Here is a 23,932-nt window from a genome sequence, read left to right as displayed (position 1 = left end):
GCATAGTTGTTCTGTTGTTGAGGCTGAGGAGGTGGATAGACTTGGTCTTGAGGGTTGGCTACATGAGTGCTCCTATAAGAGAGGTTGTTCTGCTTGAATCCTCCCCCTTGGTTGTAGCCTTTGTATCCTCCTCCTTGGTTCTGCATATAACACAACTCAGCAAACTCCCTATCTCCTTCTTGGACTGGAGCTTCTTCTTCACCAATGAAGTGAATGGTTTTTTACTGGCTTAGGAGAATCTTGTCAAGCTTTTCATTGACCATCTTTAAATCCTGCTTGTATTTGTCCTCTTGATCAGTGGAGGGGATCCTTATGGTTCTATCATAATGTTCATTATAATTACCATCTGACTGAGCAAGGTTCTCAACTAATTCCCATCTTTCTTCCACATTCTTGTTGAGGAAGTTGCCATTTGAAGCTGTATCAAGAAGCATTCTTATCTTGGGAAGCACTCCTCTATACAAAGTGCTTAGAAGGGACTCATTGCTGAAGCCATGGTGAGGACACTGAGTTTGGAATCCTTTAAACCTCTCCCAAGCTTCACAAAAGCTCTCATTATTCCTTTGAGCAAACCCAGAAATTTCATTCCTCAACCTAGCAGTCTTTGCATTGGAGAAGAACTTGGCCAGAAAAGCTTTCTTGCATGCATCCCATGTGGTTATTGCTCCAGTAGGAAGAGTCTTCTCCTATAGATGAGTTTTGTCTCCAAGGGAAAATGGGAATATCCTTAACTTGAAGCCATCTTCACTTACTCCATTGATTTTTGTGAGTCCACATATCCAGTCAAACTCATCAAGGTGATCTAGAGGATCCTCCATTGGCAACCCATGAAATTTGTTGGCTTGTATCATGGAGATCAATCCACTCTTGATTTCATAATTATTATTGGCCACAGCAGGAGGCACAATACCAGCTCTTTGGTTGTGTGTGTTAGGTGCATCTCCAGCACCAATGTGTCTAGGTCTATGAGCATGGTTATCTTGCTGCGCCATGACTACTTGTTCTTCTTGTTCTTGAACTACTCTTCTTTGCTTATGTCTCAAACCCTTTTGTAGCCTATGAATGTTGTCAATAGGCCTTTGAAGATCGTCTTTGCCTTTTGACCTTGTGTGCATCAACAAACTCGAGTACAGACTCGAACATGTACTCGGTCGAGCGCAGGCTCGAGTGGGTGGTCGAGTCGACTGGGAAGTGATGTCTATTTGTATCCCGCTGCTGACTCGATCAAGTGCTCGATCACTACTCGGTCGAGTGGTGGTCGAGTGGGTGGTCGAGTAGGTACCTGAAACTCAAGACAGCCAAGCAAAAGAAGTTTCGAGTTCAGTAACCTCACAAGTGTATAAACGAACTTAATCTTAGACTAATAATGATCCTAAATGTCACAAAACAAACTCAAATGGGCAACGACGCCAAATTGAAACAGATATTTTTGTGGTGGTGATGAATGATGTATGGAATGATGACTTATGAATGAATGGATGACAGGGTGTTTCAATTCTCCTGATGCAGTTGTAGTATAAGAGGTGTCAATCCAATTTGAGTGTTTGTGAACAATCAAGATGTGCATATGAGTCTAAGTCAAGCCAGATGTAAAGGTTGTTTGTCACTAACAATCCTATGATGAAATGGAAAATGCAGAAAGTATTGAACTAATGCAAGGTAAGAATGCAAATGGAACAGAGTGATTATGACAAACAAAAATAGAAACTATGGAAATGCAAGTATTGAACTAATGCAAGGTAAGTAATGAACAAGATACTAAATGAATGCAACAGAATTGCAACTAGGGTGAAACAGGACAAACACAAATCATAAACACAAGTTCTGGGTTGGAACTCGAGCAAGCACTCGATCGAGTGCTGATCGAGTGCAGGGTCGAGCTGGACAAATACGCAAAACAGAGCAACACAAGAAAAACAGAGCAATACCAAAACGAATCAAACAACGATCAAACAATAGGATTTAAGCTAAGAAATCAATAAACAAGGAAGGTCTTGAGGAGGGATTCATGGGCTGGACTATGATTCAGGTCATCTAACTTGGTCAACAAATCTCAAACAACTTGAGCTAATCTGTAGACATATATTTCTAAGACATGTTTAATCCACTCTCATGGCAAGAAACAATCAAACTCATGCATCTCTAGACTTGTTCTCACAAAGTAAAGAATCTACACAAGCAGGCATTAAGCAATATGTCAAAAATCAAACAAGGTTTCTAATCTCTTAGCAAGCCTAATGATAGTCTCTAGATCTAGCCTTATCTATGCTCTTTAGACATTGGTGTGATGCTAAGAGGCTTGAAATCAGATCCTACCCTCTCAGATATAGGATCAGCAATAAGAACATCTAGCCTAGAAGAGATCTACAACAATCAAGCTTGACCAAATCAGACAAACCTCAAACACAACCCAGCCTAACCCATCCTCAAGATCCTAAGCAACTACTCACAAGCATACATGATGAACATCAAAATCATAAACCCAGAAAATACTGAAACTTGCATCATTAGAAAAATAAATCAAAGATCTACAATATTGAAGAAAGAACCAAACTCAAATTCTCAATATTAAAAAAGTTATGAACCAACAATATTGAAGAATTTAGTCTTTTTTTCCTTTTAAAAGAAGTACAAGATCTACTGCTTCGAATCAATGTTTTCTCTCGGTTTTAGCATGTTTTCTCAGTTTAAGCCAGTTTTGGGATAAAACGGGTTTAAGTGTTGTCTAAACACTCCAAATTCATCCCGAACTCTACAGTTAGTCAAATGCATTGGATTGTCACACATTCTGACCCTAGAAACAGTAACAAATCTGTTTACTGCTTCGCATCAATGTTTTCTCGGTTTTAGCCTTTTTTGGGACAAAATGGGTAAAAGTGGTGTCTAAACACTCCAAATTCAACCCGAACTCTAACAATTAGTCAAATGCATTGGATTATTACATATTTTGACCCTAGAGAGAGTAACATAGCTTTTTACTGCCTCGAATCAACATTTTCTCTCGGTTTTAGCTTGTTTTCTCTTTTTAAGCTTATTTTGGGATAAAACGGGTTTAAGTGTTGTCTAAACACTCCAAATTCATCCCAAACTCTTACAGTTAGTCAAATGCAATGGATTGTCATACATTCTGACATTATAAACAGTAACAAAGCTGTTTACTGCTTCGCATCAATGTTTTCTCTGTTTAAGCCTGTTTTGGGATAAAACGGGTTTAAGTGTTGTCTAAACACTCCAAATTCATCCCAAACTCTTCAATTAGTCAAATTTATTGGATACTCACACATACTGACCCTAGAAACAGTAACAAAGCTGTTTATTGCTTCGAGTCAATATTTTCTCGGTTTTAGCCTGTTTCGGGACAAAATGGGTAAAAGTGGTGTCTAAACACTCCAAATTCAACTCGAACTCTTATAATTAGTCAAATGCATTGGATTGTTACATATTTTGACCCTAGAAAGAGTAAAATAGCTGTTTACTTCTTCGAATCAACATTTTCTCTCGGTTTTAGCCTGTTTTCTCTTTTTAAGCATGTTTTGGGATAAAACGGGTTTAAGTGTTGTCTAAACACTCCAAATTCATCCCAAACTCTTACAGTTAGTCAAATGCAATGGATTTCACACATTCTGACCCTATAAACAGTAACAAATCTGCTTACTGTTTCGCATCAATGTTTTCTCGGTTTTAGCCTGTTTCGGAACAAAAGCGGTAAAAGTGGACAAATTCAACCCGAACTCTTATAAGTAGTCAAATGCATTGGATTGTTACATATTTTGATGCTAGAAAGAAAACATAGCTGTTTACTGCTTCGAATCAATGTTTTCTCTCGGTTTTAGACTTATTTCTCTGTTTAAGCCTGTTTTGGGATAAAACGGGTTTAAGTGTTGTCTAAACACTCCAAATTCATCCCAAACTCTTACAGTTAGTCAAATGCAATGGATTGTCACACATTCTGACCATAGAAACAGTAACATAGCTGTTTATTGGTTCGCATCAATGTTTTCTTGGTTTTAGCCTTTTTCGGGACAAAATGGGTAAAAGTGGTGTCTAACCAATCCAAATACAACCTGAACTCTTATAATTAATCAAATGTATTGGATTGTTACATATTTTGACCCTAGAAAGAGTAACATAGCTGTTTATTTCTTCGAATCAACATTTTCTCTCGGTTTTAGCTTGTTTTCTCTGTTTAAACCTTTTTTGGGATTTAACGGGTTTAAGTGTTGTCTAAACACTCCAAATTCATCCCGAACTCTTACAGTTAGTCAAATGCAATGGATTGTCACAAAATCTTACCCTATAAACAGTTACAAAGCTGTTTACTGCTCCGCATCAATGTTTTCTCGGTTTTAGCCTTTTCGGGACAAAAGGGGTAAAAGTGGTGTCTAAACACTCCGAATTGAACCCGAACTCTTATAATTAGTCAAATGCATTGGATTGTTACATATTTTGACCCTAGAAAGAGTAACATAGCTGTTTACTGCTTTCACTCAATGTTTTCTCTCCGTTTTAGCATGTTTTCTCTGTTTAAGCTTGTTTTGGGATAAAACGGGTTTAAGTGTTGTCTAAACACTCCAAATTCATCCCGAACTCTTACAGTTAGTCAAATGCAATGGATTGTCACACATTCTGACTCTCTAAACAGTAACAAAGCTGTTTACTGCTTCACATCAATGTTTTCTTGGTTTTAGCCTGTTTCGGGACAAAAGGCATAAAAGTGGTGTCTAAACACTCCAAATTCAACCCGAACTCTTATAGTTAGTCAAATGCATTGGATTGTTACATATTTTGACCCTATAAAGAGTAGCATAGCTGTTTACTGCTTTGAATCAATGTTTTCTCTCGGTTTTAGCCTTTTTTCTCTGTTTAAGCCTGTTTTGGGATAAAATGGGTTTAAGTGTTGTCTAAACACTCCAAATTCAACCCAAACTCTTACCGTTAGTCAAATGCAATGGATAGTCACACATTCTGACATTATAAACAGTAACAAAGCTGTTTACTGCTTTGCATCAATGTTTTCTCGGTTTTAGCATGTTTCGGGACAAAAGGGGTAAAAATGGTGTCTAAACACTCCAAATTAAACTCGAACTCTTATAATTAGTCAAATGCATTGGATTGTTACATATTTTGACCCTCGAAAGAGTAGCATAGCTGTTTACTGCTTCGAATCAATGTTTTCTCTCGGTTTTAGCCTTATTTCTCTGTTTAAGCCTGTTTTGGGATAAAACGAGTTTAAGTGTTGTCTAAACACTCCAAATTCATACCAAACTCTTCAATTAGTCAAATTCATTGGATACTCACACATTCTGACCCTAGAAACAGTAATAAAGGTGTTTATTTCTTCGAGTCAATGTTTTCTCGGTTTTAGCCTGTTTCGGGACAAAATGGGTAAAAGTGGTGTCTAAACACTCCAAATTCAACCCGAACTCTTATAATTAGTCAAATGTATTGGATTGTTACATATTTTTACCCTAGAAAGAGTAACATAGCTGTTTACTGCTTCGAATCAATGTTTTCTCTCGGTTTTAGCCTTATTTCTTAGTTTAAGCCTGTTTTGGGATAAAACGGGTTTAAGTGATGTCTAAACACTCCAAATTCATCCCAAACTCTTCAATTAGTGAAATTCATTGGACACTCACACATTCTTACCCTAGAAACAGTAATAAAGATGTTTCTTGCTTCGAGTCAATGTTTTCTCGGTTTTAGCCTGTTTCGGGAAAAAATGGGTAAAACTGGTGTCTAAACACTCCAAATTCAACTCGAACTCTTATAATTAGTCAAATGCATTGGATTGTTACATATTTTGACCCTAGAAAGGGTAGCATAGCTGTTTACTGCTTCGAATCAATTTTTTCTCTCGGGTTTAGCCTTATTTCTCTATTTAAGCCTGTTTTGGGACAAAACGGGTTTAAATGTTGTCTAAACACTCCAAATTCATCCCAAACTCTTCAATTAATCAAATTCATTGGATACTCACACAATCTGACCCTAGAAACAGTAATAAAGCTGTTTATTGTTTCGAGTCAATGTTTTCTCGGTTTTAGCCTTTTTCGGGACAGAATGGGTAAAAGTGGTGTCTAAACACTCCAAATTCAACCTGAACTCTTATAATTAGTCAAATGCATTGGATTGTTACATATTTTGATATTAGAGAGAGTACAATAGCTGTTTACTGCTTTGAATCAATGTTTTCTCTCCGTTTTAGCCTGTTTTCTAAGTTTAAGCCTGTTTTGGGATATAACGGGTTTAAGTGTTGTCTAAACACTCCAAATTCATCCCAAACTCTACAGTTAGTCAAATGCATTGGATTGTCACACATTCTGACCCTAGAAACAGTAACAAAGCTGTTTACTGCTTCACATCAATGTTTTCTCGGTTTTAGCCTTTTTTTGGGACAAAATGGGTAAAAGTGGTGTCTAAACACTCCAAATTCAACCCAAACTCTTATAACTAGTCAAATGCATTGGGTTGTTACATATTTTGACCCTAAAGAGAGTAACATAACTGTTTACTGCTTCGAATCAACATTTTCTCTCGGTTTTAGCCTGTTTTCTCTTTTTAAGCCTGTTTTGGGATAAAACGGGTTTAAGTGTTGTCTAAACACTCCAAATTCAACCCAAACTCTTACCGTTAGTCAAATGCAATGGATAGTCACACATTCTGACATTATAAACAGTAACAAAGCTGTTTACTGCTTTGCATCAATGTTTTCTCGGTTTTAGCATGTTTCGGGACAAAAGGGGTAAAAGTGGTGTCTAAATACTTCAAATTCAACTCGAACTCTTATAATTAGTCAAATGCATTGGATTGTTACATATTTTGATCCTAGAAAGAGTAACATAGCTTTTTACTGCTTCGAATCAATGTTTTCTCTCGGTTTTAGCCTTATTTCTCTGTTTAAGCCTGTTTTGGGATAAAACAGGTTTAAGTGTTTTCTAAACACTCCAAATTCATCCCAAACTCTTCAATTAGTGAAATTCATTGGATACTCACACATTCTGACCCTAGAAACAGTAACAAAGCTGTTTATTGCTTCGAGTCAATGTTTTCTCGGTTTTAGCCTGTTTCGGGACAAAATGGGTAAAAGTAGTGTCTAAACACTCCAAATTCAACCCAAACTCTTATAATTAGTCAAATGTATTGGATTGTTACATATTTTTACCCTAGAAAGAGTAACATAGCTGTTTACTGCTTCGAATCAATGTTTTCTCTCGGTTTTAGCCTTATTTCTCTGTTTAAGCCTGTTTTGGGATAAAACGGGTTTAAGTGTTGTCTAAACACTCCAAATTCATCCCAAACTCTTCAATTAGTGAAATTCATTGGATACTCACACATTCTGACCCTAGAAACAGTAACAAAGCTGTTTATTGCTTCGAGTCAATGTTTTCTCGGTTTTAGCCTGTTTCGGGACAAAATGGGTAAAACTGGTGTCTAAACACTCCAAATTCAACTCGAACTCTTATAATTAGTCAAATGCATTGGATTGTTACATATTTTGACCCTAGAAAGAGTAGCATAGCTGTTTACTGCTTCGAATCAATTTTTTCTCTCGGGTTTAGCCTTATTTCTCTATTTAAGCCTGTTTTGGGATAAAACGGGTTTAAGTGTTGTCTAAACACTCCAAATTCATCCCAAACTCTTCAATACTATTCAATTAATCAAATTCATTGGATACTCACACAATCTGACCCTAGAAACAGTAATAAAGCTGTTTATTGTTTCGAGTCAATGTTTTCTCGGTTTTAGCCTTTTTCGGGACAGAATGGGTAAAAGTGGTGTCTAAACACTCCAAATTCAACCTGAACTCTTATAATTAGTCAAATGCATTGGATTGTTACATATTTTGATATTAGAGAGAGTACAATAGCTGTTTACTGCTTTGAATCAATGTTTTCTCTCCGTTTTAGCCTGTTTTCTATGTTTAAGCCTGTTTTGGGATATAACGGGTTTAAGTGTTGTCTAAACACTCCAAATTCATCCCAAACTCTTCAATTAGTCAAATTCATTGGATACTCACACATTCTGACCCTAGAAACAGTAATAAAGCTGTTTATTGCTTCGAGTCAATGTTTTCTTGGTTTTAGCCTGTTTCGGGACAAAATGGGTAAAAATGGTGTCTAAACACTCCAAATTAAACTCGAACTCTTATAATTAGTCAAATGCATTGGATTGTTACATATTTTGACCCTCGAAAGAGTAGCATAGCTGTTTACTGCTTCGAATCAATGTTTTCTCTCGGTTTTAGCCTTATTTCTCTGTTTAAGCCTGTTTTGGGATAAAACGAGTTTAAGTGTTGTCTAAACACTCCAAATTCATACCAAACTCTTCAATTAGTCAAATTCATTGGATACTCACACATTCTGACCCTAGAAACAGTAATAAAGGTGTTTATTTCTTCGAGTCAATGTTTTCTCGGTTTTAGCCTGTTTCGGGACAAAATGGGTAAAAGTGGTGTCTAAACACTCCAAATTCAACCCGAACTCTTATAATTAGTCAAATGTATTGGATTGTTACATATTTTTACCCTAGAAAGAGTAACATAGCTGTTTACTGCTTCGAATCAATGTTTTCTCTCGGTTTTAGCCTTATTTCTTAGTTTAAGCCTGTTTTGGGATAAAACGGGTTTAAGTGATGTCTAAACACTCCAAATTCATCCCAAACTCTTCAATTAGTGAAATTCATTGGACACTCACACATTCTTACCCTAGAAACAGTAATAAAGATGTTTCTTGCTTCGAGTCAATGTTTTCTCGGTTTTAGCCTGTTTCGGGAAAAAATGGGTAAAACTGGTGTCTAAACACTCCAAATTCAACTCGAACTCTTATAATTAGTCAAATGCATTGGATTGTTACATATTTTGACCCTAGAAAGGGTAGCATAGCTGTTTACTGCTTCGAATCAATTTTTTCTCTCGGGTTTAGCCTTATTTCTCTATTTAAGCCTGTTTTGGGACAAAACGGGTTTAAATGTTGTCTAAACACTCCAAATTCATCCCAAACTCTTCAATTAATCAAATTCATTGGATACTCACACAATCTGACCCTAGAAACAGTAATAAAGCTGTTTATTGTTTCGAGTCAATGTTTTCTCGGTTTTAGCCTTTTTCGGGACAGAATGGGTAAAAGTGGTGTCTAAACACTCCAAATTCAACCTGAACTCTTATAATTAGTCAAATGCATTGGATTGTTACATATTTTGATATTAGAGAGAGTACAATAGCTGTTTACTGCTTTGAATCAATGTTTTCTCTCCGTTTTAGCCTGTTTTCTAAGTTTAAGCCTGTTTTGGGATATAACGGGTTTAAGTGTTGTCTAAACACTCCAAATTCATCCCAAACTCTACAGTTAGTCAAATGCATTGGATTGTCACACATTCTGACCCTAGAAACAGTAACAAAGCTGTTTACTGCTTCACATCAATGTTTTCTCGGTTTTAGCCTTTTTTTGGGACAAAATGGGTAAAAGTGGTGTCTAAACACTCCAAATTCAACCCAAACTCTTATAACTAGTCAAATGCATTGGGTTGTTACATATTTTGACCCTAAAGAGAGTAACATAACTGTTTACTGCTTCGAATCAACATTTTCTCTCGGTTTTAGCCTGTTTTCTCTTTTTAAGCCTGTTTTGGGATAAAACAGGTTTAAGTGTTGTCTAAACACTCCAAATTCAACCCAAACTCTTACCGTTAGTCAAATGCAATGGATAGTCACACATTCTGACATTATAAACAGTAACAAAGCTGTGTACTGCTTTGCATCAATGTTTTCTCGGTTTTAGCATGTTTCGGGACAAAAGGGGTAAAAGTGGTGTCTAAATACTTCAAATTCAACTCGAACTCTTATAATTAGTCAAATGCATTGGATTGTTACATATTTTGATCCTAGAAAGAGTAACATAGCTTTTTACTGCTTCGAATCAATGTTTTCTCTCGGTTTTAGCCTTATTTCTCTGTTTAAGCCTGTTTTGGGATAAAACAGGTTTAAGTGTTTTCTAAACACTCCAAATTCATCCCAAACTCTTCAATTAGTGAAATTCATTGGATACTCACACATTCTGACCCTAGAAACAGTAACAAAGCTGTTTATTGCTTCGAGTCAATGTTTTCTCGGTTTTAGCCTGTTTCGGGACAAAATGGGTAAAAGTAGTGTCTAAACACTCCAAATTCAACCCAAACTCTTATAATTAGTCAAATGTATTGGATTGTTACATATTTTTACCCTAGAAAGAGTAACATAGCTGTTTACTGCTTCGAATCAATGTTTTCTCTCGGTTTTAGCCTTATTTCTCTGTTTAAGCCTGTTTTGGGATAAAACGGGTTTAATTGTTGTCTAAACACTCCAAATTCATCCCAAACTCTTCAATTAGTGAAATTCATTGGATACTCACACATTCTGACCCTAGAAACAGTAACAAAGCTGTTTATTGCTTCGAGTCAATGTTTTCTCGGTTTTAGCCTGTTTCGGGACAAAATGGGTAAAACTGGTGTCTAAACACTCCAAATTCAACTCGAACTCTTATAATTAGTCAAATGCATTGGATTGTTACATATTTTGACCCTAGAAAGAGTAGCATAGCTGTTTACTGCTTCGAATCAATTTTTTCTCTCGGGTTTAGCCTTATTTCTCTATTTAAGCCTGTTTTGGGATAAAACGGGTTTAAGTGTTGTCTAAACACTCCAAATTCATCCCAAACTCTTCAATACTCTTCAATTAATCAAATTCATTGGATACTCACACAATCTGACCCTAGAAACAGTAATAAAGCTGTTTATTGTTTCGAGTCAATGTTTTCTCGGTTTTAGCCTTTTTCGGGACAGAATGGGTAAAAGTGGTGTCTAAACACTCCAAATTCAACCTGAACTCTTATAATTAGTCAAATGCATTGGATTGTTACATATTTTGATATTAGAGAGAGTACAATAGCTGTTTACTGCTTTGAATCAATGTTTTCTCTCCGTTTTAGCCTGTTTTCTATGTTTAAGCCTGTTTTGGGATATAACGGGTTTAAGTGTTGTCTAAACACTCCAAATTCATCCCAAACTCTACAGTTAGTCAAATGCATTGGATTGTCACACATTCTGACCCTAGAAACAGTAACAAAGCTGTTTACTGCTTCGCATCAATGTTTTCTCGGTTTTAGCCTTTTTTGGGACAAAATGGGTAAAAGTGGTGTCTAAACACTCCAAATTCAACCCAAACTCTTATAACTAGTCAAATGCATTGGGTTGTTACATATTCTGACCCTAGAGAGAGTAACATAACTGTTTACTGCTTCGAATCAACATTTTCTCTCGGTTTTAGCCTGTTTTCTCTTTTTAAGCCTGTTTTGGGATAAAACGGGTTTAAGTGTTGTCTAAACACTCCAAATTCAACCCAAAATCTTACCGTTAGTCAAATGCAATGGATAGTCACACATTCTGACATTATAAACAGTAACAAAGCTGTTTACTGCTTTGCATCAATGTTTTCTCGGTTTTAGCATGTTTCGGGACAAAAGGGGTAAAAGTGGTGTCTAAACACTTCAAATTCAACTCGAACTCTTATAATTAGTCAAATGCATTGGATTGTTACATATTTTGATCCTAGAAAGAGTAACATAGCTGTTTACTGCTTAGACTTGGAGAAGGAGACTCGCAAGCCCACTCGACCTACCCACGAGAGGTACTCGACCGAGCTAGGAAGGAATTGAGGCCCATTTGATCTTCAAATCGCTGGAACGATCGAGTGGAGGGAAGAACAAGAAGAAAAATTTTGAAATTTCAAAATTTAGTCAAGGTGCTCGACCGTGTACAGTCGAGTGTGGGGTCGAGTGGCAGCATAAAGCAGGTCAAAGATTCCCATTTCAAATTTGAATGGTATGGACGCTCCACCCTTGTCTCTTTGTCCCCTTAGCTTCTTTATATAGACCTTGCACGAAATTATACCTCTCACATTCTCTCATTTGCTCAAAACCATTGAATTCAAGTTTTAAAGTCTCTCTCATAGCTTATCTTTTGCTCAAGCTTAGTTCTTTCAAGTTTTTGGTTCACTAACCTATTAACTTTGAGCTTTGAGTCTATTCCCTTCAGTTCTATTTGAAAAATGTTTTCAAGAATCACTAGGAAGTCTCAACAAACCGCTGCAACCTCCATGGAACGTCGTGATGCTAGCCTTGAATCAAGAGGAGAAGCTGGAAGAGCCACTCGACGCCCCACTCGATCATGCACTCGACCGAGTGGCGGTTCGAGCAGCCGGTCGAGCCAGATGCCGCGTCCAAGGAGAGAGAGAGTTGAGGAAGATCCTGAGAGGACTGAAAGTGAGGAGGAAAGGGAGTCAACTCTCAATGAGTTCATGAGGAGACACAAGGCCAAAGGGAAGAGGACAGCAGTTGAGGTTGAACAAGAGGAGAGTGAGAATGAGAGTGAGGAAGAAAGTGAAAAAGAAGAGATAGAGGATGATGGAGAAGCTGAGTCCTGTGGGTTGTCAAAGAGGCAACTCTATGATGCTTTCATGAGAATGGAGTTCTTAGGGACTAGATAACCACACAAGGAAACCATGGAGAAGCTAGCCATTGGTGAAGATGTGGAGTATCTCTTTGAGAAGAGGCACCTAACCAAGTTTATGGGGCTTTGCATGGAGGGCTACAACGAAGAGAGTTGTGAGTTTCTAGCCACAGTCAAGCTGCATACATATGCAAGGAAGGAAGCTGAGTTTGGAGCTGGTCACATTGCTTTCACAATCAAGGGGAAAAGGTATGAACTTTCAATGAAGAAGATAGCCAATGTGTTTGGTTTTGAGGTTGGGAGCAATAGGAGTTTGATGATTCCAAGAGAAGAGCTCTATGCTGTGTGGGAAACCATTGGGGACAACAAATACTACTCATCCTCCAATTCTAAGAGTTCAAGGATAAGGAGCCCAGTCCTAAGGTACTTCCACAAAGCTCTTGCCAACACCTTCTTTGCTAGGAAGGAAACTGGGAACATTAATGAGGGGGAGATAAAGATGATTGATTTGGCTCTCAATGGAGTCATCTTCCAAGCAAGAAATGGCACCATCATTCTTGGGAGCACTGTGGAGACTGACCTAGCAATGGTGCTCATTGACCACATGATTTACTTGAGAAGTTGGGTAGGCAAGTTGGAGAATAAAGGATCAAGAGGAGCACTAACCATTGGAGGCATCATTACTCCAATCCTACAAGCTGCTAAGGTTCCACTTAGAGGAGAAAGGGTTTCACCAAGATGGATTGACTCTAGCTACCTCACCTCTACTCTCATCCTAGCCAAGGAGATGCATCAAGGGAATCACATTTTCAACTTTGAACTTCCAACACTTGGGAAAAGCAACTGATTTTGCCTAACCAAGAGCTCACCAACATTGACTTTTGGCCAGCTGAGGAGCATTTGTTTGATGGGATAGTTCAACCTAGAGTTGATGAAGCTGGAGATGTGCAAATGGCTGATGGGGAGGAGCAATTTTACTTTGAGGATTATGAGCTGAACCCAAGAGATAGTAGAGGAGTGAGGGAGGCTACCAAGAGATTAACCCTTTTGCAAAAATGGAACAAATGGCATGGGAAGAGGTTTGATAAGCTGAAGAAGAAGGTGACCAACATGGCTAAGTCTATCAAGGGCTTAAAGAAGGAGATTGCTGAGTTGAAGAGTGGGAATTCTTCACCTACACCATCAAGCCCTTTGAGGAGGAGTAGCTCACCTAGAGCACTTTCTAGAGTTGTGAACCCTGTGGAACCAGCTAGGGCTTCAATGTATGAGCCAAATCAGAGGAAGAGGAGCTCAAGTACCCGAGAACAACCATTTTCAAGGTACTCGACCGGGTCACTCGAGCACCCACTCGACCGAGCACCTCCAATGCACTCGGCCGAGTTCCAGCCCAGATCAACCTATGGCTTCCCACCTCCAGCTGCTCATCCAGGATATCAAGGTTACCCTCCCATCCCACCCCAGTACTTCATGGATCCAGCACTCTACCAGCAGTTCTACCAGCAGCAAGGTCAACATTTTGACACTCGTGGTCCAGCTCGACCCCCCCCACTCGAGCACGTACTCGACCGAGTCCCGGTCGATTCCCATCGTCGAGCTGCCCCAATCTCCACCTCCAAGTCACCAAAAAGACCCCAACTACTCCTATGACAGCATGCAGATGGATGTGGACAACTACTTCCACAATCCCTAAGGTACCACTATCACCTTCACTTGTAGATATCATTGCATTTGACATTGTGTTTTGTTTTTTGTATTTCATCTTGAATCCTCAATCAAATTTCTTTCACACAGGGACTGTGTGATTTAAGTTTGGGGGAGGGTTTGAGATAGCATTTGACATTGTGTTTTGTGATTCTTATTTCAAATTTTTAGCATCATCATGTTAATACTTGCATAGCATCTAAGGCATAGAAAAACCCTAAAAATTTGAAAATTTTTGCAAAAATCTTTATAAAAAAAGAGTGTTCATGTAGTTTGCATTGCACATTAGGATCTTGTTTGGCATGTTTCATGTAGGAATGTAAAGTATTTGCATTAGGGATCTATGATGAGTATTCCCTTGTTAGCTTGTTTATTCACTAGACTAGGATCAATGCCCAAGTTAATAGTACTTTGATGCTAGTTGAGTGGTTAGAAGAATAAGATTGAACCAAGCCTTGAATTCCTACATTGCATTTGGTCTAAATTGAAGCATGTTGAGATTTGAAACCATTTCCTATTTATAAGAACCTAATATTGACTTTCAATTATCAATGTGTGCATTGCTTTAAACTCATGGATACCATATACATATTTGGATCATCTTCTTCCTTTTTACCACTCTTGTTTATCCAAGTAGCTGATTGAATCATTAAGAATCAGTTCCCCTACCCCTAAACCAAACCTTCTTTCAAGCCATGTTTATTCTTGTGTGTGTGAGGCCTATTTTTGGGATTGAGCTTGGTAGAAAGTGTTAGGTTTGAACTGACAAGAGTAAAGCCTTGTGTAGTTCTAGTTTGCATTTTTCAAACTAGATAGGACTAGGTGGTTCACTTGTTGGGTTTGGGACTTGGCTGTTCTGAAAAGAAAAGAGGAAAAAGAGAAAGAAAAGGTTAGAGTCTTTAGGAGGGGAATGTGTTTAAGTAAATTTAAAGTCTAGTGAAAGAATGGGAAGAATAATGTTGTTTAAAGATGGTTCTAGTTAAAGAAAAGAAAGAAAGAAAAGAGAAGTCTAGCAAAATGCTTATATGTCTTAAGAATAAGAAGAAAAGAGAACCATAGCAAATAAGTAAGAATCCCCCATTCCACTAGAAAGATCAAATAAGAAATCTCTCCTAAGACTTTAAAACCAAAAGAGAAAAGGGTGAAAAAGAAGAAAAGAAGTTAAAGGGTAGCACTAGGATCAATTGGTTTAGATTGATAGGATAAACACTTTGGATGCCTTTGGGTAGACAAGGTTTTGTTCTTGTATGTGTCTAAGTGTTCTTACCTTTAGCATTCTTCTAAAGCTCAATCCATTTTTTATGAGAGAACCTTGATATTGATAAGCCCTACTCTAAAAAGAGACCATCATTGTCTCTAAACCTTTTACTGCCAAGCCAAATGAGTTTAAGCATTGCACATAATTGATTCATGTTCTTGATTAATGAATGTTAAAGGAAATGGTTGATTTGAATGCATGTGGACATCTAAGGCTCAAATCAGTGAAGGTAGTGACATGCTTGTCTAAAGTCTTTAAGTATAGCTCATTCAACTTGCATCATAGTACTAGTAACTTGGACATTGATTCTAGATAGTCTATTTGCAAGCTTTAGGAGCTGAGATCCCACTTTCAAACCTCACCTACCTTCTTTTGTCTTGATTATTTGCTTGAGGGCAAGCAAAGACTAAGTTTGGGGGTGTTGATGTTCATATATTTTACCTTGTTTTCCCTTAGTTTATTCACAACTTTTGCATCTTTTGCTATCCATTTAGGCCATTATTGTGTAGCTTTAGGACTAATCATGCATTAGAGTATAGTTGCATTGCATTTGCATCTTTTCATGCATAAACAGGTGATTTTGGAGCTTAAGGAGCATGGAAGCAATGCTGAGGAGAAGTGAAGCAATCCTGAGGAGAAAACAAGAGAGTTAAGGCTGTAGAATCAAGGTCCGGAGTCCAACTCGACCGCACCACTCGACTACCACTCGACCGTGTGATGAGGAGGACTCGACCGAGTGGAGAATGCACGAGAGAAGCCAGCTCGACCAGCCACTCGACCGAGCACTGGTCGAGTTGACCGAGCCGTTGACTACTTTGACTTTTTGTATTTTTAGGGCTTCCACCTGCAGCCACCAAAAAGTCCAGCTTTTTAGAGAGTCTAAAACCTAGTTTTTACCTTTTTTAGATTTTATTCCTTTTGCACTTTCTTTTATTTTTTTAGATTTTGTACTTGTTTGAGAGAGAAAGACTAGATTCTTATATTTTGTTTGTTTCATAACTTTTAAAGTATTAAGATTTCGAGTTTTATTCCTTCATCAATATTGTAGATCTCTGTTTCATCTTTCTAATGATGCAAGTTTCATTATTTTCTGGGTTTTTGACATATTTCACCATGTGTTCTTGTGAGTAGTTTGCTTAGGACCTTGAGGCTGGGTTGATCTTGTGGTTTGTTTGATTTGGTCAAGCTTGATTGTTGTAGATCTCTTCTAGGCTAGATGATCTTAATGCTGATCCTATATCTGAGAGGGTAGGGTTTGATTTCAAGCATCTTAGCATCACACCAATGTCTAAGGAGCATAGATAAGGCTAGATCTAGAGCTTACCATTAGGCTTGCTAAGAGATTAGAAGTCTTGTTTGGTTTGAGATGTATTGCTTAATGCCTGCTTGTGTAGATTCTTTTCTTTGTGAGAACAAGTCTAGAAATGCATAGGTTTGATTGTTTCTTGCCATGAGAGTGGATTAAACATGTCTTAGAATAGTATGTCTAGAGATCAGCTCAATGTTTGTTTGAGATTTGTTGACCAAGTTAGATAACCACAATGATTAGCTCAGCCCATGAATCCCTCCTCAAGGCCTTCTTTGTTTATTGAAATCTTAGTCTAAATATCATTGCTTGCTTGTTGTTTGATTAGTTTTAGCATTGCTCTGTTTTTCTTGTGTTGCTCTGTTTTCACGTTTAAGTCTAGCTCGACCACGTACTCGACCTACACTCGGTCGAGTGATGCTCGAGTTCATCCCCAGAACTTGTGTTTTTGATTTGTGATTGTCTTGTTTCATTCCTGTTTTATTTCCATTGCATTCACGTAGTTTCCAGTTCATTACTTGTCTTGCATTAGTTCATTAGCATAGTCTCTATCTCTGTTCTAGTTTCGTTATAGCTTTAATTTGTCTGTTCTGTTTGCATTTAGTATCTTGTTCTAGTTGTTTTTACTTTCTGCATTTCATATCTCATTTTAGGATTGTTAGTGACAAACAATCTTTACAATTGGCTTGACTTAGACTCATATGCACATCTTAATTGTTCACAATCGCTCAGATAGGATTGACACCTCTTATACTGCAACTGCATAAGGGGAATTGAAACACCCTGACTTCTATTCATTCCATACATCATTCATTCACCACACCACAAAGAAAGTCAGTTTCAGAAAGAGTAACATAGCTGTTTACTGCTTCGAATCAATGTTTTCTCTCGGTTTTAGCCTTATTTCTCTGTTTAAGCCTGTTTTGGGATAAAACGGGTTTAAGTGTTGTCTAAACACTCCAAAATCATCCCGAACTCTTACAGTTAGTCAAATGCATTGGATTGTCACACATTCTGACCCTAGAAACAGTAACAAAGCTGTTTACTGCTTCGCATCAATGTTTTCTCGGTTTTAGCATTTTTCGGGTCAAAATGGCTAAAAGTGGTGTCTAAACACTCCAAATTCAACCCGAACTCTTATAATTAGTCAAATGAATTGGATTGTTACATATTTTGACCCTAGAGAGAGTAACATAGCTGTTTACTGCTTCGAATCAACATTTTCTCTCGGTTTTAGCTTGTTTTCTCTGTTTAAACCTGTTTTGGGATTTAACGGGTTTAAGTGTTGTCTAAACACTCCAAATTCTTCCCGAACTCTTACAGTTAGTCAAATGCAATGGATTGTCACAAATTCTTACCCTATAAACAGTAACAAAGCTGTTTACTGCTCTGCATCAATGTTTTCTTGGTGTTAGCCTGTTTCGGGACAAAAGGGGCAAAACTGGTGTCTAAACACTCTGAATTCAATCTGAACTCTTATAATTAGTCAAATGCATTGGATTGTTACATATTTTGACCCTAGAAAGATTAACATAGCTTTTTACTGCTTCGAATCAATGTTTTCTCTCGGTTTTAGCCTTATTCCTCTGTTTAAGCCTGTTTTGGGATAAAACGGGTTTAAGTGTTGTCTAAACACTCCAAATTCATCCCAAACTCTTCAATTAGTCTAATTCATTGGATACTCACACATTATGACCCTAGAAACAGTAATAAAGATGTTTATTGCTTCGAGTCAATGTTTTCTCGGTTTTAGCCTGTTTCGGGAAAAAATGGGTAAAAGTGGCGTCTAAACACTCCAAATTCAACTCGAACTCTTATAATTAGTCAATGGATTGTTACATATTTTGACCCTAGAAAGAGTAACATAGCTGTTTACTCCTTCGAATCAATGTTTTCTCTCGGTTTTAGCCTTATTTCTCTGTTTAAGCCTGTTTTGGGATAAAACGGGTTTAAGTGTTGTCTAAACACTCCAAAATCATCCCGAACTCTTACAGTTAGTCAAATGCATTGGATTGTCACACATTCTGACCCTAGAAACAGTAACAAAGCTGTTTACTGCTTCGCATCAATGTTTTCTCGGTTTTAGCCTTTTTCAGGTCAAAATGGGTAAAAGTGGTGTCTAAACACTCCAAATTCAACCCGAACTCTTATAATTAGTCAAATGAATTGGATTGTTACATATTTTGACCCTAGAGAGAGTAACATAGCTGTTTACTGCTTCGAATCAACCTTTTCTCTCGGTTTTAGCTTGTTTTCTCTGTTTAAACCTGTTTTGGGATTTAACGGGTTTAAGTGTTGTCTAAACACTCCAAATTCTTCCCGAACTCTTACAGTTAGTCAAATGCAATGGATTGTCACAAATTCTTACCCTATAAACAGTAACAAAGCTGTTTACTGCTCTGCATCAATGTTTTCTTGGTTTTAGCCTGTTTCGGGACAAAAGGGGCAAAACTGGTGTCTAAACACTCTGAATTCAATCTGAACTCTTATAATTAGTCAAATGCATTGGATTGTTACATATTTTGACCCTAGAAAGATTAACATAGCTGTTTACTGCTTCGAATCAATGTTTTCTCTCGGTTTTAGCCTTATTCCTCTGTTTAAGCCTGTTTTGGGATAAAACGGGTTTAAGTGTTGTCTAAACACTCCAAATTCATCCCAAACTCTTCAATTAGTCTAATTCATTGGATACTCACACATTCTGACCCTAGAAACAGTAATAAAGATGTTTATTGCTTCGTGTCAATGTTTTCTCGGTTTTAGCCTGTTTCAGGAAAAAATGGGTAAAAGTGGCGTCTAAACACTCCAAATTCAACTCGAACTCTTAGAATTAGTCAATGGATTGTTACATATTTTGACCCTAGAAAGAGTAACATAGCTGTTTACTGCGTCGAATAAACGTTTTCTCTTGGTTTTAGCCTGTTTCCTCAGTTTAAGCTTGTTTTGGGATAAAATAGGTTTAAGTGTTATCCAAACACTCTAAACTCATCCCGAACTCTACAGTTAGTCAAATGCATTGGATTGTCACACATTCTGACCCTAGAAACAGTAACAAAGCTGTTTACTGCTTCGCATCAATGTTTTCTCGGTTTTAGCCTGTTTCGGGACAAAATGGGTAAAAGTGGTGTCTAAACACTCCAAATTCAACTCGAACTCTTACAATTAGTCAAATGAATTGGATTGTTACATATTTTAACCCTAGAAAGAGTAACATAGCTGTTTACTGCTTCGAATCAACGTTTTCTCTTGGTTTTAGCCTATTTTCTCAGTTTAAGCCTGTTTTGGGATAAAATGGGTTTAAGTGTTGTCTAAACACTCCAAATTCATCCCAAACTCTTACAGTTAGTCAAATGCAATGGATTTTCACACATTCTGACTCTATAAACAGTAACAAAGCTGTTTACTGTTTCGCATCAATGTTTTCTTGGTTTTAGCCTTTTTCGGGACAAAAAGGGTAAAAGTGGTGTCTAAACACTCCAAATTCAACCCGAACTCTTATCATTAGTCAAATGCATTTGACTGTTACATATTTTGCCCCAATAAAGAGTAACATAGCTGTTTACTGCTTCGAATCAATGTTTTCTCTCGGTTTTAGCCTTATTTCTCTGTTTAAGCCTGTTTTGGGATAAAACGGGTTTAAGTGTTGTCTAAACACTCCAAATTCATCCCAAACTCTTCAATTAGTCAAATTCATTGGATACTCACACATTCTGACCCTAGAAACAGTAATAAAGATGTTTATTGCTTCGAGTCAATGTTTTCTTGGTTTTAGCCTGTTTCGGGACAAAATGGGTAAAAGTGGTGTATAAACACTCCAAATTCAACTCGAACTCTTATAATTAGTCAAATGCATTGGTTTGTTACATATTTTGACCCTAGAAAGAGTAACATAGCTGTTTACTGCTTCGAATCACCGTTTTCTCTTGGTTTTAGCCTGTTTTCTCAGTTTACGCCTGTTTTGGGATAAAACGGGTTTAAGTGTTATCCAAACACTCCAAATTCATCCCTAACTCTACAGTTAGTCAAATGCATTGGATTGTCACACATTCTGACCCTAGAAACAGTAACAAAGCTGTTTACTGCTTCGCATCAATGTTTTCTCGGTTTTAGCCTTTTTTCTGGACAAAATGGCTAAAAGTGGTGTCTAAACACTCCAAGTTCAACCCGAACTCTTATAATTAGTCAAATGCATTGGATTGTTACTTATTTTGACCCTAAAAAGAGTAACATAGTTGTTTACTGATGTTCATATATTTTACCTTGTTTTCCCTTAGTTTATTCACAACTTTTGCATCTTTTGTTATCCATTTAGGTCATTATTGTGTAGCTTTAGGACTAATCATGCATTAGAGTATAGTTGCATTGCATTTGCATCTTTTCATGCATAAACAGGTGATTTTGGAGCTTAAGGAGCATGGAAGCAATGCTGAGGAGAAGTGAAGCAATCCTGAAGAGAAAACAAGAGAGTTAAGGCTGTAGAATCAAGGTCTGGAGTCCAACTCGACCGCACCACTCGACCACCACTCGACCATGTGCTGAGGAGGACTCGACCGAGTGGAGAACGCACGAGAGAAGCCAGCTCGACCAGCCACTCGACCGAGCACTGGTCGAGTTGACCGAGCCGTTGACTACTTTGACTTTTTGTATTTTTAGGGCTTCCACCTCACCCTCTATATAAAGCCCTTGTACCTGCAGCCACCAAAGAGTCCAGCTTTTTAGAGAGTCTAAAACCTAGTTTTTACCTTTTTTAGATATTATTCCTTTTGCACTTTTCTTTTATTTTAGATTTTGTACTTGTTTGAGAGAGAAAGACTAGATTCTTATATTTTGTTTGTTTCATAACTTTCAAAGTATTAAGATTTTGAGTTTTATTCCTTCATCAATATTGTAGATCTCTGTTTCATCTTTCTAATGATGCAAGTTTCATTATTTTCTGGGTTTTTGACATATTTCACCATGTTTTCTTGTGAGTAGTTTGTTTAGGACCTTGAGGATGGGTTAGGCTGGGTTGATCTTGTGGTTTGTTTGATTTGGTCAAGCTTGATTGTTGTAGATCTCTTCTAGGCTAGATGATCTTAATGCTGATCCTATATCTGAGAGGGTAGGGTTTGATTTCAAGCATCTTAGCATCACACCAATGTCTAAGGAGCATAGATAAGGCTAGATCTAGAGCTTACCATTAGGCTTGCTAAGAGATTAGAAGTCTTGTTTGGTTTGAGATGTATTGCTTAATGCCTGCTTGTGTAGATTCTTTTCTTTGTGAGAACAAGTCTAGAATTGCATAGGTTTTATTGTTTCTTGCCATGAGAGTGGATTAAACATGTATTAGAATAGTATGTCTAGAGATCAGCTCAATGTTTGCTTGAGATTTGTTGACCAAGTTAGATAACCACAATGATTAGCTCAGCCCATGAATCCCTCCTCAAGGCCTTCTTTGTTTATTGAAATCCTAGTCTAAATATCATTGCTTGCTTGTTGTTTGATTAGTTTTAGCATTGCTCTGTTTTTCTTGTGTTGCTCTGTTTTCACGTTTAAGTCTAGCTCGACCACGTACTCGACCTACACTCGGTCGAGTGCTGCTCGAGTTCATCCCCAGAACTTGTGTTTTTGATTTGTGATTGTCTTGTTTCATTCCTGTTTCATTTCCATTGCATTCACGTAGTTTCCTGTTCATTACTTGTCTTGCATTAGTTCATTAGCATAGTGTCTATCTCTGTTCTAGTTTCATTATAGCTTTAATTTTTCTATTCTGTTTGCATTTAGTATCTTGTTCTAGTTGTTTTTACTTTCTGCATTTCATATCTCATTTTAGGATTGTTAGTGACAAACAATCTTTACAATTGGCTTGACTTAGACTCATATGCACATCTTAATTGTTCACAATCACTCAGATAGGATTGACACCTCTTATACTGCAACTGCATAAGGGGAATTGAAACACCCTGACTTCTATTCATTCCATACATCATCATTCCATACATCATTCATTCATACACCACAAAGAAAGTCAGTTTCAATTTGGCGCCGTTGCCCATTTGAGTGTGTTTTGTGACATTTAGGATCATTATTAGTCTAAGATTAAGTTCGTTTTAAACACTTGTGAAGTTACTGAACTGGAATCTTCCTTTGCTTGGCTGTTTTGTGTTTCAGGTACCCACTCGACCACCTACTCGACCACCACTCGACCGAGCTGTGATCGAGCACTTGATCGAGCCAGAAGCCGGATCAAATTAGCCATTACTTCCCAGTCGACTCGGCCACCCACTCGAACCTGCGCTCGACCATGTACCTGTTCGAGTCCGTAGTAGAGTTTGTTGATGCACACAAGGTCAAAAGGCAAAGATAGTCTTCAACAGCCTATTGACAACATCCACAGGCTACAGAAGGGTTTGAGACATAAGCAAGGAAGAGTAGTTCAACAACAACAAGGTCAAGACATCATGGAGCAACAAGCTATCCATGAGCAAAGACCAAGGCACATTGGTGCAGGAGATGCACCCAATACCCACAACCAAAGGGCTGGAATTGTGCCACCTTCAGTAGCAAACAATAACTTTGAGATCAAGAGTGGATTGATCTCAATGATACAAGCAAACAAGTTTCATGGGTTGCCAATGGAGGATCCACTAGATCACCTTGATGAGTTTGACAGAATATGTGGCCTCACAAAGATCAATGGAGTGAGTGAAGATGGATTCAAATTAAGGCTCTTCCCATTTTCTCTTGGAGACAAAGCTCACCTTTGGGAGAAGACTCTACCTACTGGAGCTATCACCACATGGGATGCATGCAAGAAAGCTTTTCTGGCCAAGTTCTTCTCCAATGCAAGGACTGCTAGGCTGAGGAATGAGATTTCTGGGTTTGCTCAAAGGAATAATGAGAGCTTTTGTGAAGCTTGGGAGAGGTTTAAAGGATTCCAAACTCAGTGTCCTCACCATGGCTTCAGAAATGAGTCACTTCTAAGCACCTTGTATAGAGGAGTGCTTCCCAAGATAAGAATGCTTCTTGACACAGCCTCTAATGGCAACTTCCTCAACAAGAATGTGGAAGAAGGATGGGAATTGGTTGAGAATCTTGCTCAATCTGATGGCAATTATAATGAGGACTATGATAGGACCATAAGGAGCTCCTCAACTGATCAAGAAGACAAGTATAAGAAGGATTTGAAGATGGTCAATGAGAAGCTTGAC

At 37.8% G+C, this 23,932-nt stretch overlaps 2 non-coding genes across 2 annotated transcripts; one reads left to right on the top strand and one right to left on the bottom strand.

Moving 5' to 3' along the window:
* Nucleotides 1-489: 489 nt before the first annotated feature.
* On the top strand, nucleotides 490-596 carry LOC147920671 (small nucleolar RNA R71). Its single transcript, XR_015591848.1, has one exon. It is a non-coding gene; the product is annotated as a small nucleolar RNA R71 (small nucleolar RNA).
* A 22,982-nt stretch (nucleotides 597-23,578) lies between these two features.
* Nucleotides 23,579-23,685, bottom strand: LOC147920670 (small nucleolar RNA R71). Its single transcript, XR_015591816.1, has one exon. It is a non-coding gene; the product is annotated as a small nucleolar RNA R71 (small nucleolar RNA).
* Nucleotides 23,686-23,932: the final 247 nt, after the last annotated feature.

Source organism: Camelina sativa, chromosome 19 (assembly GCF_030686135.1).
Source record: "Camelina sativa cultivar CO46 ecotype springtype chromosome 19, ASM3068613v1".
NCBI lineage: Eukaryota > Viridiplantae > Streptophyta > Magnoliopsida > Brassicales > Brassicaceae > Camelina > Camelina sativa.
This window is presented reverse-complemented; position numbering and strand designations above follow the sequence as displayed.